Genomic DNA, 7,750 nt, shown 5'->3' on the forward strand with positions numbered 1-7,750 from the left:
GGGAGGGCGACCTGGTGGCCTCCGGCGGTGCGCAGAAGGTGGGGGTGGGCGATGCGGTGGTTCTCCGGCGGCTCGCAAAAAGTGGGGAGGGCGGCGCGGTGGCCCCCGGGGACGCGCAGAAGGTGGGGGAGGGCGACCTGGTGGCCTCCGGCGGAGCACAGAAGGTGGGGGTGGGCGATGCGGTGGTCTCCGGCGGCACGTAGAAGGTGGGTAGGGCAGCGCGGTGGCCCTCGGCGACGCGCAGAAGGTGGGTAGGGCAGTGCGGTGGCCCCCGGCGGCGTGCAGAAGGTGGGGGCGGGCGATGCGGTGGTCTCCGGCGGCGCGTAGAAGGTAGGTTGGGCGGCGCGGTGGCCCCCAGCGGCGCGCAGAAGGCGGCGCAGTGGGTGCCGGCGGCGCGCACAAGGTGGGGGAAGGCGGCGCAGTGGGTGCCGGCGGCGCGCAGAAGGTGGGGGAAGGTGGCGCGTTGGCAGGAACGCCGACGGTGGGAAGCAAGTGAGAAGTGGGGGTTTTTTTTTTGAGGGATGGGTGAGAAGTGGGTGGGGAGTTCGTTTGGTTCAGGTCCGGTTGGGCCAGTCGGGTTAGTTTCTGGGGTGAAGCGCCGGATTAGGGGGTTCGAGAATAGTTATTGTAGAACCCCTCTTAAGGGAGTTTCGAGAATAGTTGGGCTCTATTAATATATATATATATATATATATATATATAGAGAGAGAGAGAGTCGCGCTATTTGACTCCCTGGGGGCAGAATATTATTCTGCACCCCGCCCGTCTGGCGCACCACATGGTCCCAGTCCGTGCACAAAAACTATCCCGCATGCTCCTCACCATTTCTGCATGTGACGTAATTGTATGGCATGGATCAGAACCGGCGCACAAGAAAGCCATCCCGCACGCCGCTGACATAAGTTTTTGCTTGGGTAACGTAAATTTACAACATGGCACATGATGCATACGAGGTAAACTGTAGTACTCTGTACTATGTATACGTGCAATACAAACTCATACATGCAGCTATTCATATGAAGTAAATTTACATAGCAAGTCACAATAACACTATTTTGCATCGCAACAAAAATAACCTGATTTAATTAGTTATTCTGAAAAAAGCATAGTCATATTTGGCAAACATATCGTGTTCTATTGTTCTCTGGAGGATTCAAGCAACTGAATCAGTTTTGGAACGTAAGAATTTCGGAGCAAACACCATGATGTCCACCAAGGTCCCGCTGATTTATGTTATTCCAAAAGAGAGCTTTTAGAGCCACCAATTACAATTTACTTCCCATCAATCACCACTGACTCCCGAAGCTTAGCTAACCCAGAAAGAAACACCTGACCAACATAATTACACCAGTGTTTTGCGCGCTAGCTCTTGCCTCCCTCCGTATAATTACTAGAATCGCATCGTCTTTTCCAAGATGTATTTCTTCTGGTGCCTTGTCATAGTAGCCAGGTAGTCCACAGGGAAGCAGTGCCGGAGAGAATTGTCCGGGGAGCTGATGCCTGGTATGTAGGCAGTGCTATTGGAGTCAACTATAATAGCCCAGGTGCCTCTTCCATTGGTGGCCTGACGCCAACCGGTGAGGATGGGAGCTCCAGCACCTGTCCGACGAGGAGTTGTTGCTACACGAGCCGCCGGTGGTGCCTCTATGTTCCCGCTGTCAGCCTGGCAATTCGATCAATGCAAGTCATTGCAGATTGCATGCACAACTAATAAGAAAAAGTGCAACTGAAACTTGAAATATCAACAAGAAGTAATTAGTGGCAGAACCGCCAAATGAAGCACAGTAACACAGCCTACACTATTGGATTCAGACTCTCGCCTCAGGCCACACAAAGCCAACACAACAACAAACATGTTACATTCAGATATTTGTTTGACCTCAAAAGAAGTTAAATCTGGTTTTAGGATCAAATTGTTTATGTCATTTATGGAGGCCACAAACATTCAATCATTTATGTGCTTTCCCACAATAAAGGGAGCCTACACACATATGAGCAATGGATGTGAAGTAAATCAACGCCTAGAATTTATTTTTGTAAAACGTAGATATACAAAATAGCAGTGAACAAACCTGCTTCTTTCCATGCTTTGAAAGTCCACACTTATAGAAGACATCATCTAGCTCTTTCGTTCAGAGTGTTCTGCAAACAAACCATTTATTTTCAAGCCAGATGATACAGTTATGTTCACCCCTGTAGTTAACAAGTTAATAGGTAAGAGAAGCACCTTTACAACGACTGCATCAGACATATATATAAAATGTAAGAATTTTAAGGTGCACTGTCCCAAAAGATTATGTGTACAGAATAATGAAATCAAGAAGGCAATACACCTATTGTCAAACACAACAGCACGCTGCAGAAAGGTGGCACATTTTGGCTATTGATATGACCACCTGAAAATTTTAGGTCCCTAGACGGCCAACATCAGAGATATATGTGGGTATGACATTGTCAGAGAAAGAATTTGCAGTCTTTTGTTGGAATAACAGTTAACTCATCGTCAGGCTATCATGAGTATAATTCTGACATGTTTAACATAACCTCATGAAGGATAGTCCTCTACAACTACGAGACCACAAGCAGCTGGATAAATGATATGTGTTATCATGACAAAACGCAAAAGAGGGAATTAACTTTATGTCATGAACTCGTGATCGTGTAGGTTAATCGCTTTGTTTTATCGTGATAGGGCAGGTTAAACCAAAGTTCTGCAGAGCTTGTAGTATAACTTATTGTCAATGTAAGAATTCTCGGTGCCAACATAAATAACTTATTTCCATGTAGTTCTTAGTGGCAACGAGACATAAGAACAACCAATGCAACAATAACTTATTGCATAGTTTAATGCATGACTGAATGGCCCCATATACAAGTACATGATGCATGGCCTCATGTGAGCAAACAAAAAATCATTCAAAAATTAGAATGTCATCCAAGCTCAATGGCCAACAACCGGAATATCCTCTGTAGTAATTTTCCCAGATTTAAAATACATTTGGCATACTGTATCTATATTGGTCTGTAAGGCCAAATCTATTAAGGCTGGGAACATGATCAAAGTTAGAAGCAAATAAACTAACAGGTTCAGCCAACTTCCATGCATTTTTCATTCACACTACCATCAATTTTCATACGGACAACACATAACCAGTGAATCGGCCAATAACAGTATAACACATCATACCAGCAGCGAAAATTATTCAAGCTTCCGTTTTCAGTCGACAGACTATCTTTACGGTGGTTCTGCACTCCTATGCCATCTTCAAGAACAGGAAATAAATGAAAAACTAATATGTATTGCATTCACAAGAACGTGAGCCAAATAGATGACTGGGACTGATAGCAAATGAGCCAGCTCATACATTCAGATCCAAACGTTAAAAAAAAATCCAAACATGTGGAAGATTGGAAGAGAGCTCACCACGATGGTATGGTTATGGTATGGGGACGAGACGAGGACAGCGGCAGCATGACCTGGTAGCGCGGCGAAGTTGACGGCTAGCCGGCCGTGCGGAACGTGGAGGAACAGACGGCCGAGCTGCTGTGGGAGGGGGAGAGGAGGATCTGCCACTCACCAAGCCTGAAGCCGATAAGATCCCCAGCAGCAGCCGCTCGCAGCAACCCTGCCTGCAACCGCCGGCCGCCGGCCGCAATCACACCTACAGCCGGTCGCCGTCGATTTGTCGGCAGAACACAGCGGACCGAAGGACACCCACAGCGCATCCCGCATCCGCCGCTCGCCGCCGGCCAATCACCCGCATCGCCGCCGGCCGCTCAGCCGCATCGCTGCTGCCTCACCCAATCCCAACCGCTTGCCGTCGCGTGGGTTGAATTGGAAAGAAAATAATGGGGTGACGGGTTAGTGGGCAGCTCCACCTACGACCGAATCGGGAAAAAATATCATCGGGATAAAAAGGACAGGAAATTACGACTGTTCATTGGTTTCGGTTGAACCAGACGCCTGTCCGGCTCGGTCGACCGGTCCGGGAGCAGAATTACTATTCTGCACCAAGGGGTATAATAGAGTTTCCCTATATATATATATATATATATATATATATATATATATATATATATATATATATATATATATATATATATATATATATATATATATATATATATATATATATATATATATATATATATATATATATATATATAGGTCTGCTATTCTCGAACCGGTTCGACAATAACTATTCTTGAACCCTTTCTGAACTTCCCGGTACATGGATCTGAACTTCATTATTGTACAGGGCGAACTTCCAAAACTTTAGTCTAGTTCGAAGTGAACTTCAAAAAATATAGCGAACTTTCGTCACATCTGAACTTCTCTGGAACCACTTGTGAACTTCCGGGTGTTTCCTAGTGAACCTCTCGACGGAATACCAGACTTGCATGTTCGTGTGGACAGTATTTTCATGTTGATTTTCAAACCGCTTATCGGATTGATACGTATAATATACCCTTGGATTCGTACAAAAATTTTGCAAATTTTCTGTGTTCAGTGTTTTCCCAAATTCTGTATTTTTTAAAACTATTTGAAATATACAAAACAATGTTTTCACGGATTTCTCTATTTTTGTGAAGTTTTGGTGTTCTGATTTTCAAACCGTTTATCGGATTGATGCGTGTGATATGACGTTGGAAAGCTGCTGACTAGGCGCATCTTTTTCCTGAAGAACACTTTTCCAAATTCTTTACAGTTTAAGAGCAAATTTGAGAATACGTGATTCCACTTTTCAAACTTCTCGGTTTTTCGTACTGTTTTTTGGGGATTTTTCCGAACCACTCGTCGGAATGCTACAAGTGATATTGCGTTAAAAAGATATTGATTAGGCGCATCTTTTTCATATTGAACATTTTTCATATTCTAAACGGTTAAAGTTTAATTTTAGAGATATGTAAAATCGGAGATAACGCCGACACGGCAACATTTTGATATTGGCTCATCTAGATTGATTAGGTGAGGCATTGCGGTGTGTTGGAGTATTAATAGGGTTATATTAGTGCTAATTTTACGTGGCGTTGGTCGATTTGCCCTATAAGAGGTTGTACGAATGATTTCTATGCATATGATTTCTGTCCAAAAAAATACAGTGCTCGAATATGGAAGTGAACTTCTCGATATATGTTAGTGAACTTCCGATCGCAGTATAAAAGTTTCAAGCATGCCTCAAAATGTACTTCCTACATGTGCAAAGTGAACTTTTGCGCCGATACAAAGTGAAGTTTGACAAAAGAAAATCTCCGGTATGTTCACGGTGAACTTCCCCGCGTTCAAAGTTAATATTAACAAAAAATAAATTTCCAGCTTGTTTTCTAAATTTTCTAGAAGTGAACTTATGATGTTCACCGAGTGAACTTCTGTCCACTATTTTTTCTTGATGAGGTTTTCCTACAGTGAATATTGCCAATAATTTTTGTGAAACCAGTGCTTGACAAATTGAACTTGCCAATAAAATAGAAGTGAACTACAGTTTCTCGAGTATATCAGTATATCATCAGTGGTATTTTTCACACAATTTTTTGGTAACTTTCAAGTGCATAGGAATTGAACTGCATTACAGAAGAAAATGAACTCCCTGAATTGAGTAAACTTTATAGACAGAAGTTAACTTTATAGACAGAAGTTAACAGTCATTTTCTCAAAAGAAAAAGAAGGTGAACTGTGGTGAGCTACTTATATACATATGATAACCCACAAGTATAGGGGATCGCAGCAGTCTTCGAGGGAAGTAAAACCCAAATTTATTGATTCGACACAAGGGGAGGTAAGAATACTTATAAGCCTTAACAACTGAGTTGTCAATTCAGCTGCACCTGGAAAAGCACTAGTAACAGGGGTGATGTGAAAGTAGCAGTGATATGAGAGCAATAGTAACAGTAACACATCAGCAGTAATAGTAACACAGAGGTAATGGCACCAGAAGATAGTTGATACTACTTCTAATGTCATAGAGAACAAGTATATGATGATGAAAGATGGACCGGGGTTCCCAGCGATCTACACTAGTGGTAACTCTCCAATAACAAGTAACAAGTGTTGGGTGAACAAATTACAGTTGGGCAATTGATAGGATTGATAAGGCATTAAGAAAGAACATCAATTCATTAATCATGTAGGCATGTTTTCCAATTATAGTTGTACGTGCTCGCAATGAGAAACTTGCACAACATCTATTGTCCTACCAAATGGTGGCAGCCGGGCCTCAAGGGAATCTTTGGATATTAAGGTACTCCTTTTAATAGAGCACCGGAGCAAAGCATTAACACTCCGTGAAAACATGTGTCCCTCACATCACCGCCACCCTCCTCCGGTTGTCCCGATTTCTGTCACTTCGGGGCCTTTGGTTCCGGACAGTGACATGTGCATACAACTTGTAGATACAATCTAAGCAATAATTATAGAGCTCAAATCTAAGATCATGCCACTCGGGCCCTAGTGACAAGCATTAAACATAACAAGATTGCAGCAACAATAACTTCACAAACTTTATAGATAGACTAATCATAATGTATCATCCATCGGATCCCAACAAACACAACACCGATTACATCAGATGGATCTCAATCATGTAAGGCAGCTCATGAGATCATTGTATTGAAGTACATGGGATAGAGAGTACCAACTAGCTACTGCTAGAACCCGTAGTCCATGGGGGAACTACTCACGGAGCATGATGGAGGTGGTGGCGTCGATGGAGATGGCTTCCGGGGGCACTTCCCGCCTGCAGTGGTGCCGTAACGTAGAGTTCTGTCCCCCGAATTGGAGTTTCGCGATGGCGGCGGCGTCCCTGGAGTCTTTCTGGAGTTTCGTCAATTGGTATCGCGTTTCTAGGTCGAAAGGGCTTAAATAGGCGAAGAGGCGGCGCAGGAGGGTCGACAGGGTGGCCTCCCCCTAGGTCGGCGCGGCCAGGGTCTGGCCCGCGCGGCCCTATGGTGTGGGGGCCCCCTGGCTCTCCTCTGACTCCCCTTCGGTGTTCTGGAGCCTTCTGGGAAAAATAAGATCTTTGGCGTTGATTTCGTCGAATTCCGAGAATATTGCCCGAACAGCCTTTCTGGAACCAAAAACAGCAGAAAACAGGAACTGGCACTGTGGCATCTTGTTAATAGGTTAGTTCCGTAAAATGCATAAAAACATTATAAAGTGCAAGCAAAACATGTAAATATTGTCATAAAACAAGCATGGAACATCAGAAATTATGGATACGTTGGAGACGTATCAACATACAACTAAAATGCCGAGCTACACAAAAGTGGACTGTCCAGATCACATAGCTAAGCGCATCCATCCTAGTTGCCGCACATACATGTATCTATGCGCACAGGAGCATTTTCAACAAACATATGGCATTCATGAGAACATCATAAACCAGTAGTACCAAGTGTGTATTCCTGATGGCCTGGACAAGCATGTATTCAACTAGCCAAAACCCAAGACCAACTGAGTTAAGCTTGGGAGTGAGAGATCTGGGGCAGCAGCGGGATTGGGAGGTCGCCAACTCCTCGAATGTTGACCACGGCATCACGACTTCTCCAACTACAATGCAAAGTTTCCTTGAAGAAAGTTGTCCAGAATCTTCATTCACCTCTATAAGCTCATAAACTAGTGCAAATTATAAATAATCTTCACAATGAGAGTAAGTTCCTTTTGAAGATGCACACCTGTACAATTAAATAGTCAAAATGAATTGCTGATCATGAAATTTTGATCATAATAGTTCAATTTCCTCTAAATAGTCAA

At 43.7% G+C, this 7,750-nt stretch overlaps 1 long non-coding RNA gene across 2 annotated transcripts; it reads right to left on the reverse strand.

Annotated features, from left to right (window-relative positions):
- Positions 1-1,112: 1,112 nt before the first annotated feature.
- LOC127333909 (uncharacterized) lies at positions 1,113-3,888 on the reverse strand. Of its 2 annotated transcripts, XR_007871665.2 has the most exons (3): positions 3,425-3,888; positions 2,073-2,193; positions 1,113-1,663 (listed from the first exon to the last, which is right to left on the reverse strand). It is a non-coding gene; the product is annotated as an uncharacterized lncRNA (long non-coding RNA). The 2 variants fall into 2 exon arrangements; XR_007871664.2 differs by lacking the exon at positions 3,425-3,888 and having other exon boundaries at positions 2,073-3,418.
- Between the last annotated feature and the right edge of the window lie 3,862 nt (positions 3,889-7,750).

This window comes from Lolium perenne, chromosome 2 (genome assembly GCF_019359855.2).
Source record: "Lolium perenne isolate Kyuss_39 chromosome 2, Kyuss_2.0, whole genome shotgun sequence".
In the NCBI taxonomy this organism is placed as follows: Eukaryota; Viridiplantae; Streptophyta; class Magnoliopsida; order Poales; family Poaceae; genus Lolium; species Lolium perenne.